This window comes from Rousettus aegyptiacus, unplaced genomic scaffold, assembly GCF_014176215.1.
Source record: "Rousettus aegyptiacus isolate mRouAeg1 unplaced genomic scaffold, mRouAeg1.p scaffold_m13_p_11, whole genome shotgun sequence".
Lineage (NCBI taxonomy): Eukaryota > Metazoa > Chordata > Mammalia > Chiroptera > Pteropodidae > Rousettus > Rousettus aegyptiacus.
The window spans coordinates 58,421,005-58,448,835 of record NW_023416286.1 but is presented as its reverse complement, the minus strand read 5'-3'; the positions used below and the strand labels follow the sequence as shown (position 1 = coordinate 58,448,835).

At 40.4% G+C, this 27,831-nt stretch overlaps 1 protein-coding gene, 1 long non-coding RNA gene and 1 pseudogene across 4 annotated transcripts in view; 2 read left to right on the top strand and 1 right to left on the bottom strand.

Annotated features, from left to right (window-relative positions):
• Positions 1–253: 253 nt before the first annotated feature.
• Positions 254–26,593, bottom strand: LOC118609382. Of its 3 annotated transcripts, none has more exons than XR_004953382.1 (4): positions 26,409–26,593; positions 6,481–6,562; positions 1,430–1,505; positions 254–1,334 (listed from the first exon to the last, which is right to left on the bottom strand). It is a non-coding gene; the product is annotated as an uncharacterized LOC118609382 (long non-coding RNA). The 3 variants fall into 3 exon arrangements; XR_004953383.1 differs by lacking the exon at positions 26,409–26,593 and adding an exon at positions 23,796–25,566; XR_004953384.1 differs by lacking the exon at positions 26,409–26,593 and adding an exon at positions 24,324–25,566.
• On the top strand, positions 11,357–11,476 carry LOC118609744 (annotated as a pseudogene).
• FARP1 (FERM, ARH/RhoGEF and pleckstrin domain protein 1) overlaps positions 25,764–27,831 on the top strand; it is a 265,054-nt gene continuing 262,986 nt past the window's right edge. The window contains exon 1 of the mRNA XM_016123131.2: positions 25,764–26,061. The gene's annotated coding sequence lies outside the window, so the exon portion shown is untranslated. The remainder of the gene's footprint in view (positions 26,062–27,831) is intronic.

Genomic DNA, 27,831 nt, shown 5'->3' with positions numbered 1-27,831 from the left:
ACTACCTCCCTATTTCCTCAACCCCCATTCCCTGGCAACACCATTCTTCTTTCTGTCTCTATGGATTTGAGTACCCTAGGTACCTCATATAAATGGAATCATAGAGTATTTGTCCTTTTTTTTTTTCTAGTTTATTTCACTTAGCATAATGGCCTCAAGGTTCATCCATGTTGTTGTAAGTGTCAGAATTTCCTTCCTTTTTAAAGTTGAATAGTATTCCATTGTATGGATATATCACATTTCATTTATCCATTCATCCATCAATGAATACCTGAGCTGCTTCCACATTTTGGCTATTGTGAGTAATGCTGCTATGAACATGGGTGTATAAGTATCTCTTCAAAACCCCGTTTTCAATTCTGTGGATGTAGCCCCATACGTGGCATTGCCAGATCATATGGTAATTCTTTAGTCATTATACTTTCCCTCACTCCATATCCTTTTGAACTGTCCGAATTGCTATATGGAGGTACGATTTTTAAGGGCTATTAAAAATTATTAAGCATGCTTAAACACAAAAAGAAAAAAGAGCATATAAATATGAATCCATTCTGATCATGACAGTGAACCTTGATAAAAGATGGAAAGGAATTTTAAAACCACAAAATATTTTTTTCTGGAGGACAATAGCAATCTGATCAGGAGACATCAGCTCTGGGTCTCACCATAATATGAATGAAGTTGTTCTCAAAAATATCTGCTGCTTTTTGCTCTAACTCTGCTTACCAAGCAACCTTCTGTTTACCCATTTGGCTTTCCAGGAATCTCAGTGCCTGGAGATGAGTACCCAGGTTGGATGACTAAGTTTTCTTAGGCATGAGGAAAGCAATGGAGATAAATCAATCCATTTGTCATCAGAAATTAGTAAATTGGCATTCTGGTTTATATATTATTAGTCTCTTCTGAAATTGGTTAGCACTAGTCTGACTAATCATGGGACATGACAAGGTTATGCTTTAAAGTATATAAAATGAGTATCAGATTTGAGATTCTGGATTCCAACAAATTACAAAGATGATATGCAATGTCCAGTCAAATTTCTGTCTCTCCCTGAGCTTATTTCAAAATATAGCAATTATTTCACCTGTCTCTCAATTAAAAAACACCCAATGTCTTCTTACAAAAGGACTGTTCCTGTAAATCATAAAAATGGATGGGGAAATTGTTACTTGGACTTTCATCTTTCAATATTGTATCACGAGGTCTTAAGCAGCCTTGCTTAACCTTTACAAGAAATTACTTCTTTTCTAAAAATAAGGGCAGTTTATAATCATTGGATTGCATTTCTCTTTCTTCTTTCTAGTTCATAAAGCTGTCACTCTCCAGGACACATGCTAAAAAAGCAAAACAAAAGGAAAAAGTTAAACAGTGCTAATTAAGTTATCCACTCTAAATGACATTACATTTTTTTTAAAGGACAGCTGTTTACCATTAAGTTTCTATTGAGTTACATGGGCAGTCCTGAAGCAGTGGCAGCGTTCAGCCAGGCTATGACTCATGCAAACCTGCAAGCCACAAATTAAGTTCATTAATATTAATATAGGGAACATTCATAAGAATTATCAAGCTCATCATAGTCAAAGTAATATTAAATCAACATCTATGACATCTTCCAAATTTCTAATGTTAATCCTTTGAGGAGGGAGGGGAGTTTGTTCTTTCATTATTCTGCATTTCAGAATCATTATGTAAGATTTTATGTAACATTTAGAAGGTGAGAGGGACATTTTAGTTCAAAGTAAAAGGAAATACTAGCTTGCTTCTCTGCCTTCCACTTCATTACATAAGTATATGTTGAACAGAAAGTGATTCTAATATGAATATTGGTTAAATTCTTCCCCAAACACTGAATGTCTTAAAAGACCCCTACCTGCTGACTAGCCTACTCACATTTTCATGTAAATTTCATGTAAATGAACTAGATTACAGAAATAGGTAGCAATAAACATTTGAATTCTATTAAAACTTATAAAATAAAAATGTTATTGAAGAAAGCTAGTTTTAATGTATCACCATAATCTAATTACTGTTTCTAAAGTGGGAATCTGACCCAGAGGAATAGTTAAACCATTGAAAAACAGGCCTTGAGTCCCTTGTTGATTGAAAACTTGAGATTTTTCTGTGCTTTACTTCAGGGAAAATTGTGCAGTGTTTATTTCTATAGAGGGAAAAGCAGCAAAATAATGCCACACTTGGTCTCTGGTTCTTATTGTTGCTTGTTATCCATTGTCATTCTTAGATTCTCCAGAGAAATAATTTACTCTTAACAAGCTCCCGGAGTATTCCATATCCAAGAAGTCTTGATTAGGACCTGGCCTTTGGATTATTATGAAGGAATTATTTGTCAGAGTAGGAAGAGAGAACATATTTAATTTAGCACCTTTTTTTAGCTTGGCTCTAACTCTGAAGAATTTAGTCCTATGGACTGTGGGCTTCTCTGCCTTCACCTTCACATGGCATTTTCCCTTTGCATATCTATATTAGTCAGCTAGGGCAGACATAATGACGACCACAGACTGGGGGACTTAAACGACAGAAATATATTTTCTCACAGTTCCAGAAGCTAGAAGTCCAAGCTCGAGGTGCCATTATGATTGGTTTCTGGTGAGACCTCTCTTCCTGGTTTATAGGTGACTCCTTCTGGCTGTACCCTCACATGGCCTTTTCTCTATTTGCACCTAAAGAGAGGTCATCTCTGGTGTCTCTCATTCTTCTTTTAAATATAACAGCCTTGTTAGAATAGTGCCCACCCTCCAACCTCATTTAACCTATTATCTCCTGAAAGACCCCATCTCCAAATGCAGTCACAATGGGAGTTAGGGCTTCGGTACATGAATTTGCAGGGAACACAGTTCAGTCCATAAAAATTTTGTGTCTCTCTCTTCCTCTTAAAAGACAGCAGTTATATTGGAGTACCACCTAGGCTATTCCAGTATGACCTCAACTTGATCACATCTGCAAAGACCCTATTCCCAAATAAGGTCACATTCACAAGTGCCTGGTGTTCGGGCTTCAACACATCTTTTTAGGGGGACTCAATCCAATCCAATTGATTTTAGTAAACGTTAATGTTGTGTTGAATGGCTCAGCTGTCCTTAGACCATCAGCATATCTGCTAAGTTGTAATTAGGTGAGGTCTTTAGGAAATGTGCTAACTGGTTGTGTCTTCCAGCAGATGTACATGCAGAGTGATCTCCAGGGGCTGTAGGGCTCTGGTGTTCCTATTCAGTGAGGGTTCTGCACCAGGGCAGTACACACTCTATAGATGTTTGCTGAGAAATTACTTCTCTGGCTCCACCTTCTGTCTTGTGTCATGGAAAGAGAGTGAACTCAGCCTGACCTTGGAGCTTGAGTCCTGGTTCTGCTTATAACTAAATGTGTGTGATGTCTTAGGCGACATAGGTAACAGTGGTTCTTAAGCTGCAGAATCCCCTAAAGGACTTGATAAAACAGACTGCTGGACCCTATCCTCAGAGTCTCTGATTCACTAAAACATGCATTTTTAACAAGTTCTCTGGTGATGCCGATAATGCTAGTCTAGGGATTATACTTTGAGAACCATCATGATATACCATTGCTTACAAAGGAAAATCTAGTCAACCAACAAACTTTAAAAAACATTTTACTATTGAAAATTTCAAAACTATACCAAGGTAGAGATAACAGTAGAATGGATCCCTATGTATTCACATCCCAGAAGGGCCAGCTTGATGGGCATTTGAGCTGTGTGCACAGGGCTCTAGACTAGAAGGACCCCACGCTTTGTTTAAGGCTCTATCGATATCACCATATTGAAATTCTTAATACTTTCTTAACAAGGGGATCTGCATTTTTATTTTGTACTAGGCCCTGTAAACTATATAGCTAGCCCAATCCCCCAGATTTAACAGTTATTAAGATTTTACCAATCTTAATCAGCAAAAGTTTGGGGGACATGTACACCAATATATGTTCATTTGTTTTCTACATTGTATACATGCAGTAGTATCATTAGCTAATATGTTAAGGCAAGAGATATTTTAATCTCAAGAGAAGCCGTATGCATATTGGTTAAGGGCCTGGGGTCTGGAGCCAGACACAGTTGGGTTCAGATCCGCCCTCCCCAGCCATGTGGTTTAGGCAGGCTGCTTATCTGCTTTGCGCCTCTATAAACTGTCGATCACACTGGTGGCTGCCTCTGAGGGCTGCTGCATGGTTTATATGCTAATGCATTAGAACAGTGTCTGGCACATACGTGGTGATCGCTCAGTAAGTGCCATCTTGTCTCAAGACCCAGTAGGAAAGTTGATAATAAATGATAATAGATATGATAGATTAGTTAAAACATTTTTTACTCCAGCTAACTGGGATCATTCAAAGTATGATAATTTAGATATCTCTGTCTCTCTCAGTTGTATTATTTGGGCACATTATTATTCTTTTAATTGTCAAATGCTCATGGCATGAAATTTACTGTCTTATCCATTTTAAGTGTATAGTTCAGTACACTTAAAGTATATTCACATTGTTGAACAACCAACCTCCAGAATTTTTTATCCTACCAAACTGAAACTCTATACCTGTTAGATAATAACTCCATTTTCCTCTCCCACCAGCTCCTGGCCGCCACCCTCTACTTTCTGTCTCTATAAGTTTGACTACTTTACATACATGATATAATAGGAATCATACAATATTGTCTTTTAGTGACTGGCTGACTTCACTTAGCGTAATGTCCTCAAGCATGTGACAGGATTGCTTCCCTTTTCAAGGTTGAATAATACTCTATTGTATGTAGATACCACATTTTGTTCACTCATTCACCTGTCAATGGACACTTGGGTTACTTCCCTCTCTTGGCTAATGTGACTAGTAGTGCTATGAACATGGGTATGTGCACATTATTTTTAATCAATTTATTTCATAAATATCAATAAACTTAGCCACAATATTTGATTATTTGCATAGCTCAGACTTGTATAACCAGGAACTGTAAGGGAAAACATCTAAACCCCAGGGCACGGCTATCTGATATCTGGGTCATCTGAAATTTGGCCCCTATGTACAATAAATATTTTGTTGAACAAATAGGTCTGAAAAAGGACTACTTCATTCATGCCTTAAGGAAATGTTTTTGGGCTCAAATGAGGTAATGCACTTTGAAAATGGTAAAGGTCTATATATAAAAATATAGACCTTTGCAGCTTTCCTGTGGCCACGCTCAGGGCTACTGCCTGGCTCTCCCTATTAACTGCTTGGCTGGGGGCTCCCCCAAGAAGTTAAAGACACAGGAAGCCTATCTCCCAGGAGGTGGAGTGGGGAGACTGGCTGCCTATGAATTATTAATGCATTCATTTGCTAATGAGTTGTCAGGACTAATTAAGTCTCCCTTTACTAAGGGTCTGCTCATCTCTCTGCAGCAACCTTAGGGGTGTTTTTTTATTAAGGTCTCTGAGCCGCAGGGTTTTGAGAGCTGCGTACAGGGTGGCAAGGCCAGTGATTTCCACTGCTGGAGTCTGTCTCCCCTCTCGCTGTTGTCTGGGGAGGCTGGGGTGGGGGGATGGTGAAGCTGAGCCCCTCTGCGTACCTGTTAAACAGAATGCTAATGAATTACCTCAGATGAGTTATATCAGCTTTTAAATTACAAGGTGATAGAAGAATTGGCAAAGAATATTCGCCATCGTGTTATTATTCATGCTTATTAGATGTTGGGTGGCAAGATAGGAATACAACTCATTTCCTATTCAGGCACCTGCACCCTGATTTTAATAGAGAAACATGGGTACAGTGGGGCTTAGTCCTCTTTTTCCATGTAACCACTTGAATAAAGGAAAGGAAATGGCTATTGATGTGAGAAGACTCAGTACAGCCCCAAACAGATGGAGCCTGGATTAACTGGGGTCAAGCTTCACATTTTCTCATGCTCCAAGTCAGGCTTCTGGAAGCCACCCACAGAAAGTCCTTGGGAAATTGAACATTAGATTTTCTTATTTCGAATTTCCTTGCTTGCTTTTCCCTCATGCGTTACCTCATCATGCCATGGTTTAAAACTTTTCCTATCTTTTCTCCTGCTATCCTGCTATTTTTCACTGTTGCTTCATTGAAAAATGATTATAATAAGAAAGTTACTGTTATAGCTGTATAAATCTGGGTACAGTGTCCTAAAATTTTTGGACACACCAAACATGTTAAAGTTCCACATCAAACGTGTTAAAATTCATGATTTCATATTGCAACTATTTAACAATACAACCCAGTAATCCTAGGATTCCTATAAAACCAACTTCTTGTTTTAAAAATTAGTAAATAAGAGGAAAGAATGAGTCGTCTGGTTTGCCTTTCTAATATGAACTGTATTCCTCTACATGTTTGTTTCTAGAAGTGTTTCAGTCTCAGCTTCTATAAATGAAGAAGTAATAATAGAATATCTGTAAATGATTCAGTATATTTCTGTAAAAGATAAAAACTCTTTTTTTGAACATATAACCATGATATAATTACCATATTGAAGACTGTTCAATCGGTGTCCAAATGTTCGCAAATGAAATGAAGATTTTAGGCAAGGATCATCAATGAGCATAAACTGCATAAAAAAAAGACAACCAGATATTATCTGCCTCCTGTTGGAAGTTTACAACATTTGCTTATAAAGTATGCTTGCCAAAAAAGAAAAAAGAAAAATTGAACTGAATCCGATCAGGTCTTTAAATCTAACTACCAGTTACAGGAAGTACTGGGGTCAGAGGGACACAGAACCACAAGGATGTCATCAGCAGATCCAGCATGTGGGAAACTGAATAAGGCAATTGACCTGATTTCTTCAATGACAAAACATTTGAAAGAAAGAAAAAAACCAGGAGAAGAACCTATACATTAAAAAGATTTATGAGACAACTGGGCAAATTTTATATTAATATTTTAGTGAAAATAATGGTATTGTGATCATATCTAAAAACAGTCATACACACACACACACACACACACACATATACTCTGAAATATTTACAGATGGACCGATAGATCTAGAATGCAGGAAAATAACAACTGATTGTGTATATCTGGGGAGCAGGCTGTGTGGGGATCACACATGAAACAAGACTGGCCCAGAGTTAGTAAATATTGAAGTCAGCCATTGAAGTTCATTAGATTATTTTCTCTATTTTTGTGAATATCCAAAATTTTTCATAATAAATGGACAAATGAATGATGAATGGATGAAAAAATGAACAAGCAAACAAACAAACAAACAAATAAATAAATAAGTGCTCTGCTGTTCTTCCTCAAGAAGTGACAGCCTCTAATGATGGTTCCATGTGACTTCCCTGTTCAGAGCCCTCCCAGCCCTGATGCTTCGTTTGCTTCATTGCTAGTTAACCTTCCCGATATCAACAAAGCGCTTGAAGCAGCCAAAGCCTTCATATTCATTTTTCAATTCTCCTAAGTCTCTTGGAACAAAAACGTGTATTGATTCAAATCGCACCAACCTTTAAAAGCAATTAAATATACATTTCATGAAGCAGAATCAATCCACATGTAAATATCATCTGGTCCTTAAATATTTAATATTTTCTCCCTAGGTCTTAACATTCCCCGTTTTCATTATGGCTTACTTGAATATAGATATTGTTTTCCCTGGGTGTTATACAACATTGTTACTATCAACCTGCCTTGAAATTAGGTCAGCATTTATATTTTAGGGGTTGATTTTTTTTTCTTTCTTGTGTTCCTCATGCTGTTGGCCTAGTTAGCCTTTGTCTGTGCTCTTTCTCCTTTAGCCAAGCTGCAGGGCTCCTAACTGAATTATTTGTCCCTGAAACCACACCTCTGAGTCCTCTGGCTTCCTTTGCAGGACTTGGAGCCCACTCCCAAAGTCTGTTGGTCCCACATTTTGGAATAAAAAGGAAAAAAGCACATGTTTTGGATCAGGAAAAGAGTTTTAAACTTTTTTCCTGAGGGCTAAATCTTAAAATGCTGTTAATTTTCAAGAGCAGCCAAACTTGGAAAAAAAATTTTTAATGAAAAGAATACAAAAGTTCTTACTTTGAGATACTTTTTAATGTTTCTTTGCTTTGCTGAGGAAAAAAAAACTGCATAAAAGCATGGAATAGGCAGAGTATAATAATTACTTTTTAACTGAAGTAAAGTAGCTAGTTTCTATCCTTTAAATTAAAAAAAAAAAATTAGTTTCCAAGTCCTTTTAGAGACCAATTTGATTTTAAAAGCAGCATTCATTGCTTCAATAAAAACCTGCATTGGTTTAACACTTTCCATATTCTAATTTGAGAAACATTCATGGGGAATGTTAAAACATTCCGCTGTATTTGAAGTGGGAGTAGAGGCTGAAAAAAGTACAGATAACCTTTGAAAAACAGTTTTGCTTCTAATTTTATATTTCTCAGTTTTATTTTTTCTTTCAGATTCTCTGAACTATGGATAGTAGTCATGCTTTTGATAGTAAGGAGTGCCCAGAATCCACTAATTTTAACATGTTGAGAATATTATGTCATGACTCACCAGTAATTACATCTTTGCTCTGAATGAGTGTCATTACCATGCTACACTCCCAAATTCCTATATATGTTATCAGTAGAATGAGATTTTATGGAGCAACCCAGTGACAAATCTTGGTTACAGCCAAGGGAGTCCCACTTTTTTCAAAAAGAAGAGAAGGTGCAATTCCAGAGCATGCAGACTAATATGTTTAGCAAGAATTTCTCACAGACATTTAAAAAATTACATGATTATTGGAAGACCATGTGGATCACGTGAAATGATCTGAGGAACTTCTGTTTGCTTGTATAACACTTGTCTCCCCCTCTACTAAAATTTAAGCTCTTGTTCACTTCTGAATCCCTAGCATCTAGAACAGTCTCTGGCACATAGTAGGTGCTCAACATATATTTGCTGAGTAAACAAATGCAGAGGTAAAATAAAACCCAACTGCATCTTTAATTGAATAGGCATCTAGTCGTCGATATCAGAAATAATAGTTTTTCTGATTTTGTTAGTAAACACAGCATACATTATATTGGATTTTGGATGCCACACATTTCAAGAAAAATATCGACAAACTAGAGAGACCAGAGCATAGATAAGTATACCCAGGACAGTCTAAATATTATCTCATATGGAATTAAGGGGGAGAAAATGGGCATTTAATTAGCAGCTACTGTGTGCCAAGAACAGTGTTGAGTTGTGAAAGAAAAAATTCTGGTTGCCACAGGTGGGCAACTTCCTTCTGTATGAAACCAGCTGGGTTTGAGATGTGAGAAATAGGCCCCCTAAGTTGTGAAAAGATAGAACCCTAATCTTTTGTGTGGGGGCTGGGGTTTTGCTCAAGCTGAGATTGTTCTCAGAGAGGGCTTTGCCTTCCACAGAAGCTGGATGGGGAGGGCTCTCTTCCTGGCTTATAGACAGCCATCTTCCTGCTATGTCCTCACACGGCGGGTGATGGGGTTGGACAGAAAGCTCTTTGTTGTCTCTTCTTACAGGGCAGTAATCTTGTCATGAAGTCCTCACCCCCATGACCTCATCTAAATCTAAATATCTCCCAAAGGCCCCATCTCCAAATACCATCACATTTGGAGATAAGATTTTAACATATGAATCTGAGGAGGGGACACAACTTAGTCCATAGCAGGTAGTTTACCTGACCTTGTGGTTGCAGTATGAGAAAGGACCCAAGAATTATACCCTGTCCTCTGGATGTGTGTTGTTCTCTGCTGTAAAGTATCTAGTATTTTCTAATCCCTAGATCAGTAGCCACTAAAATGTGACTGGACCATCCTGCCTTCTGGGATGACATGCCGGCACCTGGCACTAGCCCCTGGCATGCGGCTGCCTTCTTTGGTTCTGCCCTGGATGTCCACTGGCCTATGGGAATCTCTCAGAAGCTCCCCATCCAGCAGGATCCTGAGGACTCAGGAACCTCCTAGGGCACGGCACACCTGGCTGTAGGAACATCTTGCTTTCCAAAGCAACACGCTCATTTACGTGCTTCGCTGAAGCAGACTCTGTTCCAGGGGTGTGGAGGGTCCCAGCCTATGCCCCGGGAACGGCATTAACATTCTCATGGGTCTCTGTCCCCTCCTCATGTTTCTATGATCCTCCATTTTCGTCTTTTTCCCGCATTCCGAAATCCTTATCGCCACCTGCAAGGCTCTTATAAAGAGCAGTTAGCACAGCATGCCTGCCCGCTCCACTGAGAGAGGCCTGTTGGCAAGGTTAGCCCCTGGGATCTTCAGTTTGGGGCAGGCTCCCACCATTAACTGGTAAGACTGGCTCACTACGCCTAAATTGTTTGTACAAACTGCCTGGTTTATACTAAATATCTGCTTTTCTTCTGGAGTCTGGAATTTGGGTACGTACAAGGCAGAGAGAACTGTGTGGTCAGCCAATAAAAACCCTGGGCACTGAGTCTGTTACAAGCTTCTCTGGTAGACAACAGTTCACACATGTGGTCACAACATGTTGCTCAGGGAATTAAGTGTGTCCTGTGTGACTCTGCTGGGAGAGAACTCTGGAAGCTTGTGCCCAGTTTCTCTGACTTTGCCATGTGTGTCTTTTGTCTTTGCTGATTTTGCTTTGGATCCTTTCTCTATCCATGAGTACGACTGTATCCTGAGTCTGTGAGTCCTCCGACAAATCCCTGAACCTGGGAGTGGTCTAGGGGGCCCCTGACACCGGCCTACATCATCTGGTCCCGGCGCCTCTCTGACCTCTCCGCCTTCATGCCGTCCCCTCTGCTCTCTCCAAAGCCAGGGACACACGCCATCCCCGCTGTCTGTCGCGCTCTCCCCGACACCACCAAGGTGTCTGCTTCCTTGCCTTGTCCAGGTCTCTGCTCTAATATCGGCCCATCAGGAAAACACTTTTCGAGCACCCCCATGTGACACCGCACCCCACCCCTCCATTCTTTGTTCTCTCACCCTGCTTTATTTTTCTTGTTAGCACGTACCACCACCACCTAGTATGTTTGTGTTTATTAGTTTCTTGACTTATTGTCCATCCCCAACTGTCTGCACCAGAATGAAACTTCCATAAAGCAGCGATTTCTCATTTCGTTTCTGATTTGAGCAGATCTTCCCAGAAGATGCCTGGATGAAATGACATGATGTCTAGAGGTTTCTTTAAAGATTTTCTTGAATTAAAAAATTCATTGCCAAAATAACCCCAGATAGAAAAAGTTGAAAATCACATGATTTCACTTATATGTGGGTTATAAACCTAAAAGCAACAAATGAGCAGGACAAACAAACAGAGACTCATGGACATGGACTATAGACTGGTGCTTACCAGAGCATAGGGGGAAGGAGAGAGTGTGGAAGTAGATGGGATAAAGGGGGTCAAATATGAGGTGACAGAAAGAAACCTAATGGTCTACGGCCATGCCACCCTGAACAAGCCCGATCCTGGCTGATCTTGGAAGCTAAGCAGGGTCGGGCCATCATTAGTACTTGGATGGAAGACCACCTAGGAAGACCAGGTGCTGTAGGCATAATAAACAAACAAACAAATAAACAAGGGATTGTAAGCTGACAAGGCCCTTGCAATCTGTGAGGTCAACCAAGGGTTGCCTCACCTAAAAAAGAAAAGAAAGAAATCTAACTATGGGAGGTGGACACACAGCGTAAATATTTCTATGCCTTACTATTAAAACGTACAGATGAAACATGGGATTTTGTTAACCAATGTCAACATAAAATTAATTAATTAATTAATTTAAAAAAATCTCTGCCATGCCCAAGAGCATCAGGAAGTCACTTGAAAAATTGTTTAATGCAAACAGTATGTTTGAGTTTGTTATTATCACACGATAAAATTATCATGTGATAACTACTATAGATATTTTACTTACATGCATTTTCTAAATTTACCATGAAAAATTTCAAACAAAAGTATAAAGAATAGCAGAATAAATTCTGATAAAGCAAAACCTAGATTAGGTTATGATCAAGATTTTGTCACATTTGCTTCCTCTTTTTCCCCTTTACTGTAATATTTTAAAGCATATTTCAGATTTAATGTCATTTTACTCCTACATTCTTTATGATGTGTCTCTAAAAATTATGGACATTTTCTTACATAACCACAAGACCATTTATCACACTTAACAAAATTAACAATAATTCTTGGTATCATAATACTTAGACCATAATAAAAATTCCCTGGTTGTCTCAAAAAGTCTTTTTACATTTGTTTTGCTGGAATCAGAATCTATACAAATTCACCACATGTTCTTTTGTTCTGTCTCTGAAGTCTTTTTTAATGGAAAACAGTCCCCGTTTATTTCTTTTTCATGCCATTTGTTATATAATATTTTTTTTTTTAACAAAAATGTTTATTTCAGAAACAGAGACTAGAACAAAAATGAAATTTGCATGTACAATGGAAATACAGTCTGGTTAAAAACACTTAGAAATACGGAATTAGAGAGTAAGGGTCTCCCTGGTTTCTGGTGTACACATTGCTGTGTGGGACTTGATTGAACTACAGTTTACTTTCTGCTTCTGTAAAGAGAATAATGATTTGAAACTTATGTGCTTTGTCAGATACTGGTGTTGGTCTCTTGTCTCTGGAACATTTAGTTTAGTGTCTGGTACATAGGAGGCTTCCTATGTAGACAGTTGAAAAAAATCAGACAATTTCATCAATAGATATTTTCAAACAATGCGTTAGTAGTCTGTCTTAACATTGAATATAATTGTCAGAATTTAACCATAAGGTGTGGTGAAGGGAACGTGCTTCCAGTCTCAGGTTTGCTGGTTGTGGTCATGGGCCCTTGGGCAAGTCAATAACCTGCCAAGGTCGCAGGTTCCTCATTCGTAATGTTTAATACAAATAAAATTTAAAGCATAACTACCTTTGGTATGAATTTTTTCAGGAAACACCATTTTGCATAATATAGTTTGGAAAATGCTGTCTTTTGATGTCAGGTACATAAACGTGCTACAAGCAGACAGCTATCAGGTCAGAAATCTGCATTTTTGTTAGTTGCATTATTTTCGTATTTGTCTCCTCTCTATCCCTTTGGCATTTAGTGAAAAAAAAAAAAATTAAAGCTACAGATGTGAAAAGAGGAAACAATAACAGGGGGTTAGACCATGCCCAGAGCATCAGTTAGGACTCTCTTGACAAGAAGAAGCACAAACCAGCTCTGACTAGACTACCCCAGCACTTTATTACAGGGGTACTGTATTGCAAGGAATGCGAAGACCAGGTACAGCAGGGCCTTAGAGATGGAACCAGGGCCTGTGCGCAGCAGAGGATCCAAGGACTCCTACTGCTTTAGGTTGAATTGTGTCCCCCAAGAAGATATATCGTAGTCCTAACTCCTGGTATCTTGAACGTAACCTTATTTGATTACTGTCTATGTCCATGAGTCTCTGTTTGTTTGTTATGTTTGTTGCTTTCAGTTTTTAAAGACTACATATGAGTGAAATCATATGGTTCTCCACTTTTTCTGACTAACATTACATTTAGCATAATAATCTCAAGCTTCATCCATGTTGTTGCAAATGACAGGGTTTCATCTTTTCTTATGGTCGAGTAATATTCTATTGCGTATATTTACCACATCTTCTTTACCCAGTAATCTATCAAAGGGTACTTCAGTTGTTTCTAGGTCTTGGCCACTGTGAATAATGCTGCTATGAACATCGGGTGTCACTCTTCGTTCTGCAAACTAACTGTTTCTGTTTCCTGGTTCATATGGTAGAAAACAATTGTCAACAATTTCCAAGTTTTAAAATACAGCAATAGAGCTACAGAGAGAGACAAAATAGTTTTCTTCATCTCTGTTCCAAATTCTCAGGGAAAGGATACACAGTCCATCTTGGATTAGCTGCCCATTTTGGGCCACATCAGATGGTTCCTTGGTGGGATGATTTAGCAGGGAGGGTCTGATGTTCAAATAATCCAATAGAGGTCCACTAGTTATGTTCAACAGAGAAGGAAGGGCAAGAGGCCTTGTGCCATTCGGGTGCCTTTCATGGCCAGAGCAAAGCAGACCAGTCAATGAAGTGAGAAAACTCCAAGGGAAAGGGAAAGTTAGGGAGACAGAGATGACTGACCAGGTCAGCCATCACTTCCCAGCAGGATATTCTTCTACATGCTTGGGTTTTGTTTTTCCTTTTTTTTTTTTTTTTTTTTTTTTTTAAAGAAGGATATTTCATTTGCATAAGTGCTTTAACTATCGGGTTTTATTTCATCCTCCCAAAATGAGGAATGAGGAAGCAATTTTCATTTCAATTGTTTGGGGCAACTTCCACAGTTTTCCAAAGTGCCTGTACCAATTTATATACCCACCAACAGTGCACAAGGGTTCCCTCTTCTCTTCATCCTCACCAACACTAGTTAACTCTTGTCTTTTTAATAATAGCTGTTCTACCAGATGTGAGATAGTAGCTCATTGTGGTTTTGATTTGCTTTTCCCTGATAATTAAGTGACTTGAGCACATTTTCACACACCCAATGGCCATTTGTATATCTTCTTTAGAAAAATCTCTATTCAGGTGCTTTGCCCATTTTTAATTATTATTTTTTTATTCAGTTGTATGAGTTCCTTATATATTTTGGATATTAACCTCTTATAAGATATATGGTTTGCAAATATTTTCTCCTATAAGTTGCCTTCTTACTTTGTTGTTTTCTTTGATTTGCAGAAACTTTTTAATGTAGTCCTATTTATTATTTTTTACTTTTATTACCTGTACTTTTGGTGTCATATCCAAAAAATTGTTGTCAAGATCAGGGTTAAGGAACTTTTCCTCTATGTTTTCTTTTTGAATTTTTATGATTTCAAGTCTTACATTTAAGTCTTTAATTAATTTTGAGTTAATTTTTTCATGTGGTATAAGGGTTCAATTTAATTTTTTTACATGTAAATAACCAGTTTTTCCAACATTTGTTGAAGAGATAGTATCATTTTCTTATTGTATATTCTTGGTGTCCTGTCAAAGATTAGTTGACCATATATAGGTGGGTTTATTTCTGGGCTCTTGATTCTGTTCCATTGGTCTATGTGTGCCTTTTTTTAAATGCCAGTACCATACTGTTTTGATTACTATAGCATTGTAGTATATTTTGAAATCAGAGAACATGATATCTCTAGCTTTGATTTTAGGACTTCCAACCTCCAGAGCTGTAAGATAACAAATTGTTTTGAGCCACTTAGCTTGTAGTAATTTGTTACAGCAGCAATAGGAAGCTGATAAAATAGACTTTACCATTTCTTAAGCCAGGCCCTTATCAGCTGGTAGACACTCTCCTCACTGTCTAGAGACCACCTGACCTGCCTTTCTTTAAAAGGGACTCATTAGATTCTTAGAAAAGTTTAAGTCATTTTCTTATTGCACAGTTCAGGTGATTGATCCAAAGCTATACTGTAGATGGGAATTCAGGAATGCAGATAGATTGAACACCAGGCATTTGGTCTAGCGACCTCCATTCTACAAGAGGCTGAGTTTCCTTATCTAGGCCACCTGACACACAGTCCTGCATGTCCCTCTTCTGAGCCTCCTCGTAGAACACTTTTGTTCCCTAAAATTTCCCCTTTTCCTCACTCCCATCAGCCCTCTCCTTTGAGTTCTTCCATCTCTCATATACCTCTCTCTACCCGGGTTCTGCCAACCCACTCAGTGGAAATAATGAAATTCCAGGCCCCTTTAAGTCATCCTGTGTCTTGCACATTTTTGAGTCTGACACCAATCAATGGCTTTCCCTTTGGCCCAATTACAGAGACCCCCAACGACAAAGGGGTGGGTTCAGGACTAGGATCGTTTGGCCTTCCTAGTCAGGGGAAAAGGTGAGCTAGTTCCTGAGAATGGGGGATTGTGGAAAAGATTAAGAAATTGGGGTGCTTGCATGCCAGACTTTGGCTAGTTTCCTCCTTGTCATCCACAACCAACCCATCTAAATCAACCCATAGTGTGATTTGGAATCATGTAATGTAGTCTCTTTTGAAAAAGGGATAATTTTCCTTGCGGATTCTCCTCTCTTCCCGCCTCCAGCTGGTCCGCTATAGTGATTCACAGTCCTTGTATTAATGCAACTTTGATTCCAGTTTCGCTGAAAATACTCTGACTTTACTTTGCCAAGAGAGCGTGTGTCGCTCCTCCCCACGATATACTCTCCTGGGTTATATTTTAGAACTTTGTGGGCTAATTGGCAATAAATTGCATCATTCCAAAATCAACCCTTGTGATTTAGGACAGCAGAAAAGACTCCGTGTATCTATCACAAAAACACCATAAAATAGAGTTTACATAAAATGGGCAAAATAAGTAACCAAATGAGCACTATCTTTCTAATGTCCATCAGTCAATGTAGTTTAGATCTAATATACATATATATTTTTAGGCGAGACAAACCTTGGTTGACCTCATAGACTGCAAAGTCCTTGTCAGCTTACAATCCCTTATTTTTTATTTTTTACACCTCCAGCATAGATCTAATATTTTTAAGGTTTCGATAATAGAAGAGTAAGGCAAATAATAAAAAGGAAAAATGAAAATTCTCATTCAAAGTAGTCTTAGAAGAGATGGCTCTAAGAATGAACTTTAACTGGTATGCCATCAAATGCAGTTAGAAGGCAATTTAAAGAACATTAAGTAGGGAATAATTAATATAAAACTATTGTTTTATATTAGAAAATGCCTGAAAAGCCTCACTGGGACAGAAAAGAGGGGTCTCCTGAAACTCAAATGTTCTCAGAGACACTTGGCAGTGAGGCTTGAGATACTACAAGGTGTAATTAATTTCACAAATATCTGAGCAGAGTATTGAGAAGAGCAATTTTGGAGTAAGTCCTGCTGGGATCATCTTTTCCACTGCCTGCTGAATCCGCTACCTGTTTCCTACCCTTTCAGGTCTTAGCTTAGAGTACCTTGAAGGCTTCCAAAGCCCTGTGCATCTGGGTGGACTTGCCTCTCGGGTCCCCTGTCCCAACTTCGTGGCATTTTCCTCACATTCTCGTGTTCGCTACCAGCCAGTGCAGCTCCTGGCTGTGCTGGAAGCTCCTCCTGGAGCCACCTAGCACACATCCTGACATGAACCGTGCTCTCAGGTGTTTGAGGTATAAATGGATGGTAGAAATTTTTTTGAAGATATTCAGATCTTCAAAAGCTGAAATCCTAATTATGTTCAATGTTCTGTGGCAGCAGGGGAGAGAGCGGCAGTTCCTCTGCAGGAAACATGACAAGAGTAAGGGATTTCCTCCCAGCTAAAAAGGAAATAGGAATCTGTGGTCCTGCAGGCAGCAAAGACCCTACCTCACCTGTGGTCCCTGTGGCCACAGCTTTGCCAGCAGTGCCGCTCCCCTAAGCCAGGCATGGGAGTAGCAGAGCCGCTGCACTGACCCGACATGAAGCCTAAGACAGTAATATGGTTCCCAGAGGGTCTTCCCAACACCTTGATGCTACCTGAGCTGCCGGGACTCTACTATCTTGCAAGGGATGCAGGGGAGGGAGTGAGGTAAGCCTCCCAATGAGCTTGAGTTTTTGCTGCCTGGTGGGATGAAATTTGGAATAGGAATAGATTTAAATAATATTTTTACATGCCTGAATTTGGAAACAAACAGTTGTTTTTGCTATGAGGAAAAAAAAAATCAAAATCTGTTAATTCCATGGGAAAAAATTAAAGTCACAAGTTAATCACAGTAAATTTTTTGATGACTAATTTGTGAGAATTGAAAAAAATTTAGGAGTTGTTAGCATCAAATTACATTAAGATGGTAAATGAGATCATTTTGAGGCAATGGGTGGGGAAAAGTTCTTTAGATGACTGGATCATAAAAAATGGAATGAGAGAATTATTGAGAAAATTAAAGAAGTTCCCTCTGAAATGCTTTAAAATAAGAAAGATGATTGATAGCTTCTGTCTAACAAGGAGCCTGTGGGATTGACTAGATGCCATTAGAAAGTCCCTCTTAGGTCTTCTAACTTATACCAAAAGAAACCAAACTAAGTAAGAGAATAAACACACATAAAGTTCTCAAGTCAGAAAAGGCTTTGGGAAAATAGTAAAGTATAAATCAGAAATTATGTACTTTTAGGTTGTAGAAAATGCTAAAAATATGATGATTGCATATATATAAGCATAATTTCAAATTTTGGACAAATACTTCAGTTTGGAGTAGCTTAATGCAAGGAAAACATGAAAAGTGTGAAATAGTAGTTTAATTATGGTTAATGATTATATAATTGCACATCAATACCCATAAAAAAAGAGACATAGGAATATTGGTAGAAAGACTTCTACAATTATAATACAATTTTGAGATGTACATCCTAATTTGTTTTTCCATCTTCTTCCATAGGATATGCTTTGTATACAGTAGGAAGCATTCAATTACTATTATAGGAAGTGAATGAATGACGATGTATAATGAACCTTGGGGTACGTAAACAGTGTGAGCACCTTTTGTCAAGGATGGAGGACTTTCATCTTCCCGTTTGTCCATCTGTCCACCCACCTCCTTATTCTTCCCAAAGGAATTACTAAATTATTGGCTCGTGTGGATATTAGGTGAAACCATTACCCTAAGGAGATCTTCTCTTCTGTGCCACTGCTGAGGCACAAAGGCTATGAGTGAGCAATGACAGGAGAGGAGCTAAGAAAGGATCTTAAACATAGGAAAAGACATAAAAGTTCACAAGTAAGGAGAAAGAAAAGCAAACCAAAATATGCTGAGTTGTTTTTATAAATCTTTCAGACTGGCAAAAAAAAAATACTGAAAGTGTGACAATCCACCCTGCGACGAGGCAATGGGGAGCAGGAATTACATCTGTTGCTGGTCTACGTGTGAATTGCAACAACCCCATGAAGGGTAATTTCAAAATCTCCATCAAAATTATAAATATACAACATTTTGAACTAGAAATTCTGCCCCTAGGAATTTATTCTACAGTTATATTCATGAATATTAAAAATGGCATAGACAGGGTTATTTATGAGAACATTGGTTATAAAGGCAAATAGGAAACAATTTAAATACCCACCATAATTAACTTCTAAAATAAATTCTGGTGCATCCATATAGTAGAGTATTATGCAGATATAGAAAAATGAGGAAGCTCTTTATTGATATGAAATTATTTCCAAAACTGTCCCAGAAAATAAGTTCTACCTTAAAAAAAAAAAAAAAAAAAAGGAGGGAGGAAAAAGAACAAATATCTGGATTGGCTTGAATTTTCTAGAAAGATTAAGAAGAAACTATTGGCAGTGGTGACCTCTTTGGGGGCGGGAGGTGAAATGAGAATTGAGCAACGGGGGACAGGATAAGAGGAAAACTTTTCATGAAATACCTTTTTTAATGGAGTTTGGTTTAGAATCGTGTAACGTATTCTTTTTTAATGTAAAACAGATGATGTTGTGCTCTGCCATCTTGTTCTATCTGCACACACATTTGCTGGGGGTTCTTGTATCTTGGGGCCCCCTGATGCGAGGTGAGATCCTACCATTTGGATTTAGGTTGAGCTAAGCCTTTGTTCCAACCCACCCCTTCCACAGCTTAGGATATCATCCTAGGTCAGTGATTCTCAACCTGCCGCATATTAGAATCTCCTAAGAAGCTTTAAAAAATCCTGATGCCCATGTTACACCCCAGATCAATTACACCTGGATCTCCAGGAAGGGAAGGAAGATGGGCAACCCAGGAATCAATGTGTGTGTGTTTTTTTTTAAAAGCCCCTTAGGTGATTGCAATATGCACCCAGGTTTGAGAACCAGTGGCCTACATAAATAACTCCTTTGTTTCACATGCGCTGTGTTTCTTTGTCTCTTTGGGACTTTACAGGTAGCTGGGGTGACCAGCGGGAAGTGTTCAGGCCTTTCTGAGGCCTTGTCTGAGAGATTTGTAACTAGGAATTGTTAAAACACACAAACACATACCCCCCAAAAGAATATCTTCTAAAACAAAACAACAAAATATCTTCTAGAATATTAAAGTCCTCCAGTTATAATTAGTTTGATGACTCAAAGATTTATACCAAGTTCATATGTTTTGTGAATTTAGAAATTCCTTATTAAGAAATCTATATTAAAATATGACAAGGATGTTTTCATTTGGAGCAAGAGATCTATAGTTCATAGGACAATTAATCATGGGATAATAAGGCTGACCCTAATAATTTTTTCAGTATTTCATTTTTTAAGAGCTTTATTGATTATAACTCATATACCATACAATTTATTTGTTTAAAGTATATAATTCAATGGTTTTTAAAATATATTCACAGTTTCAAAGTCACCATAATCAATTTTAGAACATTGTCAGCACCCCAAAAAGAAACCCATGCCCATTAGCAGTCAGTCCCCATTTCCCTCCAACTCCTGTAGTCCAAGGCAACCTCTAATCCACTGTCTCTGTAGATTTGCTTATTCTTGACCTTTTATACAAATGGAATCATATAATATGTGGTCTTTTTTGACTAGCTCTTTTCACTTAGCACAATGTGTTCAAGTTTCATTGATATTATAGCCTGTAACAGTACATTTCTTTTTATTGCTAAATAATATTCCATTATACCACGTATACCACATTGTGTTTATCCATTTGTCATCTAATAGACATTTGGATTGTTTCCACTTTTTGGCTATTATGAATAATGCTTGTATTAACATTCACATATAACTTTTTGTGTGGACAGATATTTTCATTTCTCTTGAATATATACCGAGGAATAGAATTCATCATTATAAAATTTCAAACATTCTGAGTTTTTCTCATTGTATTTGGTTTGCCTATCATAAAACATCATGAAATTAGAAAAGTACAACATGTGTTTTTGTGTGTGTGTAAAGTATCTTTCACTCAGCAGGATGCTTTTGAGATTCATTTGTATCCATAGTTCATTCCTTTTTACTGTTGAAGTAAGGCTGTTCGTTGTATATGAATATACCACAGCTTACTATATTTCCATTCTGTTGATAGGTGTCTGGAGTTTTATAAATAAGGCTGCTAAGAACATTTTTGTACAAGTCTTTTCGTGGACATATGTTTTTGTTTTTCTTGGGTAAACACAAAGGAGTGGAATTTCTTGGTTTTACAGTGAGTCTATGTTTAACTTTATAAGAAACTGCCAGATTTTTCCCAAAGTGGTTGTACCATTTTGCACTTTCGTCAGTATGAGTTACAGTTGCTCCGTATTCTCATCAAACTTTGATGGCGGTGGTCTTTTTAATTTTTACAATTCTCATGGGTGTATAGTGTGTCTCATTGTGCCTTTAATAAGTGTTTCCTAGACTGGTAATAAGCTCTTTAATCATTGGCTATTCGTATGTCTTTTTTTTTTTCTTTTTTTTATGAAGTGTCTGTTCAAATCTTTTGCCAATTTTTTAAAGTTTTGCTATCTTGATTTATGGGGCAGTCCTGAAGAACCACTGATAATATACAGATCTACTCTATTTTTAAGCATTTCTAGGAAAGGAAAATTTTATCTCATTTTTTTTTTTTCAGTATTGCATAACTTCCAACTATAAAAACCTAATTGACTTGAGATTACTGTCATTTAAGTCCTTTTCTCTTGGTTATTTTTCATTCAGAGTTAAAACAGAAATTTTTAGTTTCTGATTAGGCATTGCACACTTTAGGTTATATTTGAATGTACAATAGGGATTTTAATTTGTTAAAGGATAGAAATTATTTCAGAAATGATGTCTTTATTTCTTTCCACTGGTATGCTCAATCAATGAAAAGGATAAAAAGGAATAATTGAACCAAGTACTTGTTTATTGCTATGTTTATCCACTTTCAACCCCTTTACTAATAAGCTAAAGAACAGGGCTCTTCTTGTAGTAACATCCCACTGCTTAGGAAAAAGGAGTGGTTGTATTTAGGATTCACTTCCTTTTCAAGGATTAAGAGCTGCATTTAAGCAGCCTTGATGCATTGCAGGAGGAAAAGAAACTCTTAAAACCCAGTTCATTAAAAAAAAAAAAATTCCCTACAGAATTGGTGGGAACTTGGGGGTTAAGCATACTGATTGCCCTTAGCTATGTTGAGGGAATAGTAAAGCTTGGAGATGCAGGCGTCCATGTTGACCAGCCATCTGTCCCTCACCTCATCCTGGAAGGAGCAAGTGGTCATTTCTTCTTTAACTTATCCTTTGATGATCCTTCAGCATGCATTGGATTTATAAGTCTTCAGTAGCAATTGTTGGGGGTGGGGGCGGTGTGAGGAGAAGAACCTTTTTCATTATTTTTGCCTTAAAATTTTTAGGTTCAATTTAAAGAAGGAAATAATTATGAAAATAAACAAATAAACAAACAAACATATGAAACTCATACTATAGATTTCTAAGCATGAGAGTGCTTTTACATGGTCCATAATACACGAGATCAATTGCCCAAAGGGCTTTGTTTTCTTGCTTATGGAGACAGACACACACACACACACACACACACACACACACACACACATTTCTAATTCAACTTTCAGTGCATTTTTGAACAATGAAAATGCTTCAAGTAACTATCAACCATGATATACTTTCCTCTTATGTATCATTTCATTCTCTGAGAATCAAAAGGCAAGATCACAGGCCAGATTCAAAATGATTGCAGTCTATGACCTTCCTCTGGTTTCCTTGTAAATTTCTCCTTTTGAAAGTAAAAAAAAAAAAAGGAACAAAAGTTCTTACTTTTTATCTTATTTTCTATCCTAAAAGAAATGTTTTTAATAATTTTCTCTAGCTGTCCTAGATTTATGAATCTAGAGCCACAACACAGCATAATAGTTAACAGCATAGACTCTGAAGCTTTATTACCCAAGTTTGAAGCTCTTCTCTACCATTCATTAGCTATATGACCTTAGTAAGTTACTTAACCTCTCCGGGCCTCAGTTTCCTCATCTGTAAAATGGAGTAAATAGGGGACCTAGGTAATTATAAATTTTCATAATCTGAAAGTCAGACATAAGTGACACAAAATGACAATGAAACACCTCAATTATTCAGGGTTTGATTGTCCAGGTTGTAGATTTTCTAGGCGGGGTATCCTTGTCTTCAGGTAGAGGAATGAAAAAGTGCTTTCAATTAGATTAAGCACAATGCACAAAATGAATGTTCATGAGAGCTGAAAGGAAGCTGAGAGCTTCTCTGGCCTCTCTCAGATGGAGCTCCCAAGCTTCCTCTTTCTCTTATGTTAACCTTCATTCCACAGGCTCCTACCCTCAGCCTGTAAACCCTCTTGGATTGCCTCCTTTAAAAGCCAACTTCCCTCAGAAATGCTGGTAATTAGTATTAAAACAGCATTGGATGTTATATACAGTAAGTCTTCGAATCACATCAGTTCATTCAATGTCATTTTGATGTAACGTTTAGGTGCCCAAGGAACTAACTCTTCTTTATATCAGTTAGTGTCTGGTAAAATTGGTTTCCTTATATGTTGTTTCATTTATATGTTGTTTCACTTATGGATGATGTTAAATGAGGACATACAGTTATGATCATAGGTATGCTAAGAGCAAAACAACACAGATCTTATTACAGATTAGAAAGAAGAAAGAAGCTATTGAAAATGTTTGTCTTCCAAGGAGGGTGACCAGGTAAATGTTGCTTTTCTAATTTTCTGTGAGTTCTATAATTTTTTGTTTTTAGTTGTGAGGTATGGCACAGTACGTTGCTTGCTACTCTAGTGACGTCCCTGGACTACCAAAACAGACAGTACCTGGGAGCTTGTTAGAATATAGTCTCAATCTTACTAAATCAGAATCTGCATTTTAACAAGATCCCAGGTAACATACATATATATATATATTAAAGTTTAAAAAGTGCTGTCTACAATTGTTCTCAAACCTGGCTATGCATTGGACTCACCTGTAGAACTTTAAAATTACTGATGCTTGGGTCCCAAACCAAGAAATTCTGATGTATTTGGTGGGGTGAAGTCTGGGCGCTGAGGTTTTTAAAAATCTTAGGTGATTCTGTGAATTTGAGATCCAAATATAATAAGTAGTTCTCAAAGTGTGGGCCCAGTACTATTTGAGAACCTGTCAGAAATGCTAATTATCAAGTCCCGAATATAATAGGTAGTTCTCAAAGTGTGGGCCCAGTACTATTTGAGAACCTGTTAGAAATGCTAATTATCAAGTCCCATTTCAGACCTGACATGATAGTTGTAACTGGCCCTCCAGAGCTGATTCTGATGCACAACGGTTGGAAAACCTGATAAGGTAGGTCTGGTTTCTTAAAGTTTCCAGGTATTGCTGCTGCAGGTCTGAGAACCACACTTAAAGATTCACTGGCCTAAAACCTCTGATCTGTAGTTATTGTAGAGCCACACAGCTAGTTAGAATGGAGACAAGCCTGGAACCCACGATTTCTCTTTAATCACAAACTACCCACCTGCTGTTTCTATGCCTGAGGCCTATATAGCTCTCTTTACTTCCACCTTCAGCAAATAAGTAGGCGTTAAAAAAAAAAAAAAAAAGAGTTCAGTACCTCATACTCAAAATGTCCCTGCTCCTCTCCAGAAACCACTCACACTAGGTATCCACAAATAACTCCACACTTCTAATACCCCCTATTCTTGCGTCAGCCCGCCCTTCCTCAGGAGGCCCCTTCCCTACCTCTGTTCATCTGAGGGTTCAGTTGTGGCCCTCCCATGAAACCTGCCCTCCCGGCTGAAGGTGAGTGAACTCCTCTAAGTCGCAAAACGACCAGGGCTCCGGAGCCTGCAGCATTCTTCACAGTCAGATGCCCACTAGCCTTGGGATCTAGCTTTCGTTTCTAACCTGCGGCCGCCCAACCTTTTCCTCTAGAGTAGGTCTAAAGCGACTGGAAGAGCAGGCGAGAATAAAGGCTCAGGAAGCGGGGGATGGAGAGAGATGGTGAGGCAGCAGCTCCCAGCTGGAGGTTGGGATAGAGATTCCCCCTTTAGGTTCTGCCACCTCGGTCCTAAATCTTGCAGCCTCCTTTATCGAGTTCCGGAAACCCCGAAGGCGAACAAGGATCTGCAAATCATCTTCTAAGCCATTCCACGCTTTTCCCCCACAGGGGGGCGAATGTGTGCGTGCGGGTATCGTCTTGGGATTCACCCGGGTGGAGGACGCTGGGCCTTGGCCCTCCGCGATTAAGTCCCTCGCAACCCAGGGTGGTGCCAGAAGCTCGCTCTAGTGGTGTGCGGAGGGACGGAGAGGTGCTCGTAGGTCCCTGCGAAGCGCGGCTCCCCGAGCGATATTATAAAATCCTAGATGGGCACACGGGGAGAGCACCCCCTTTCATGACCTCAACAAGAGACCTGCAGAGTCCACGCCACGATTGCCCTCCAGCTGCTCCTGGTTACTTCCGTGCGCTTGTCTTTGGCTCTTATATCGCTTTCAACCACAGCAGCGGGACTGGCGTTTCCTTGGTGGCGCAGCGCAGTCTCCAGCGCTTCCAGCGCTTGGTTCGGCGGCGCAGCGCGGTGATACGGCCTCTGGCCGTAGGACCAATTAAGACGCAAAACTAAGGTGGGCTCGCCCCGGTCCGGGAGAAGCGCTCCGGGCAGACGGCCCCTCGCGCACCTGCCCCCAGGGCGGAGCTGGGCGGGGCGCGCCGACGCGCAGGTCGCGAGCCCGAACACTGGAGGGGGCTGTAGCTCTCCCGCTGTCCCTGCGGCTCGCGTTGCGCGGCGTCCCTGCTCCCCCCGCCGAGGGGCCGGCCCAGGCCCGGGGAGGGGCGCGGCCGCCTTCACTTCCAGCTCGCCGGCTTCGGAGGTGGCGCGTCCCGCACGAGCACTGGGCTGCGGGCGCTCGGCTGGGGCGCGGGGCGAGAACGCAGCCACAGCTGGCTTCGCGCTGCTCCTGCCCGCTCGAGCAGCGATCGGCCCGGCGTCGAGGCGGCCATGGCGACCCTGAGCACGCTCCCCACCCGCCCCGCCTGCTCCGCCCTCCCCTCCGCCCCGCGCCACCTTTGATGGCTCGGACCTCGGCCGGCCACCGCCAGCCCTGCTCGCGCGCCCGCGCAGCCGCCGCCCGCGGGTATTAATAGCCGATCGCGGCTGCCGCACGCGCAGCCGGAGCCGCCGCGCCCTCTGCAGCCCGGGGCTCGGAGCTGCTGAGCCGCAGCCGGAGCCTGAGCCGGAGCCGCTGGCGCCGTGGAGGTAGGAGGCGCGCGGGGAACAATGACCGCGGCGGGGCGGGCGGGCGGCAACTTGTGCGAGTCCGGGTGCCCGGAGCTGACCCACCGGGGGTGCGGGTAGAGGTGGGAGAGTGGCCCGTGGGATCCTACTCCGAGGAGGCGGGCGGGATCCGGCTTCCCCTACTAAGGCGGGAGACTCGCCCGCGGGGCCCGGGGCAGCCCCGGCAACAATAGCAGGAGCTCGGGGGCCTCCGCGCCGCCCTTTGCACCCTTCTCACCTCCGCGGACTCAGACCGCCCGGCTCTGCGCGCGTACCCGCTTGCCTCCCCCATCCCGCGGCGCCCTTCCCCCCTTTTCCTCCCATCCTACCAGCACCGTGACAGCGCCAGACGCCGCTTCCGGACCTCGGGCCGCAATCTCGGCCCTGGAGGCAGATCGCGGGCCGTGAAGGTGGCCGCTGGCTAGTGGCACCGCGCTGCCGGGTGCCTGCGGCTCACCGACGCGCGGCGCGAGGACCCTGGTGGGTGACAAAGAGGAACACACCCTCTGCCCAAGTTAGATTTTGTCTCTTTACCGCCTGTCTTTATGGAAAGTTTTTTCTTTCTTTCCTTTTTTTTTTTTTTTAATTTAAAGCAAAGGACACAGATTTTTGTGGTGAGCATTTCAAAACAACTTCTGATAGTGGTTTTACGATTTAAGTTCCAGCAACTTTAGCTATGTGATTCGGCCAGATGAGAGAGAGAGAGAGAGAGAGAGAGAGAGAGGAGAGAGAGTTTTATTTGAGGAGGAAGAGTGAGTTCCCTATGAGTCTGGATTTTGGAGCCCAGTAGCTATTGGGGTCTGTGCAGAGACCCCTCAAAAGGAGGGAGGTGAGGCTTACAAAGAAACGAGGACCCAGGTATCTCATCAGCCTCTCGAGATGTGGAGAGATTGCCTCTCATCTGGAACAGTTTAGTGGTCTCAGCCTGTCTCTCTGAGCTTTCTAGAGTACCATGGTGGCCTCTGGCTGTTTCATTTTATTATTGTAGTTAATGTCTTGTTAGTTTCCCAGGTTTGACTTGCCCTGTCTGGCCCTCCCCTGTTTCCTTGTTCTCCCTGAGCTATGGCTTTTGTGGACCTCCATCTCTCCCATCCAGCAGAAAGTGCCTTCGAAGAGCCAAACTCTGGTCCAGCATTGGGTTATGTTTAACGTGCGTTGGGCGTAGTGACTTGCCAAGCCCATTTCAGAACATCTTCCATCCAGCATTGTCTTGTTTTTCTTATTAAGTCTAAACAGGAGAGGAGGATGAAAAGCCTTTTTGGTCCTGAGAGCTTTGGAAGAGTTGCCTTAAAATTTGCCCTCTTTGTTTGATCAGGTGGGTCCTTCCGAAGTCTCCTATCTTTGGCTTTCTCCCTCATTCCATAGCCTTCTTACTGAGGCTTTACACTCCACCTTTCTGAAGGGTCGGTCTTCTGGGTATGACACTTTGTGATGATGCAGTTCATATGTGGGTTCAGCATCCACATGGCTCACTTTATATTCCTGCAGCATCTTTCTGCAGCAAGGCACCAGATATTGGAGTTACTCCAAGCACAATGAAACATTTGTGTTTTTAGAATGTCTGGCTAATAGATCTGCTTCTGGGTAAAATAAACAGACACATTATTGGCCAGTGGCTGGCTTGGTGGGCAAAGTGTGGGGGAAGATAGTGATGCCTTTCCAGCCCAGCACTTCCCAGAATTTCTTGTTTCTTTTATGCCATGGAAATTTGAAGTACTTGGTGATGATGTAGGTGTGCACCCTAGGGTCACA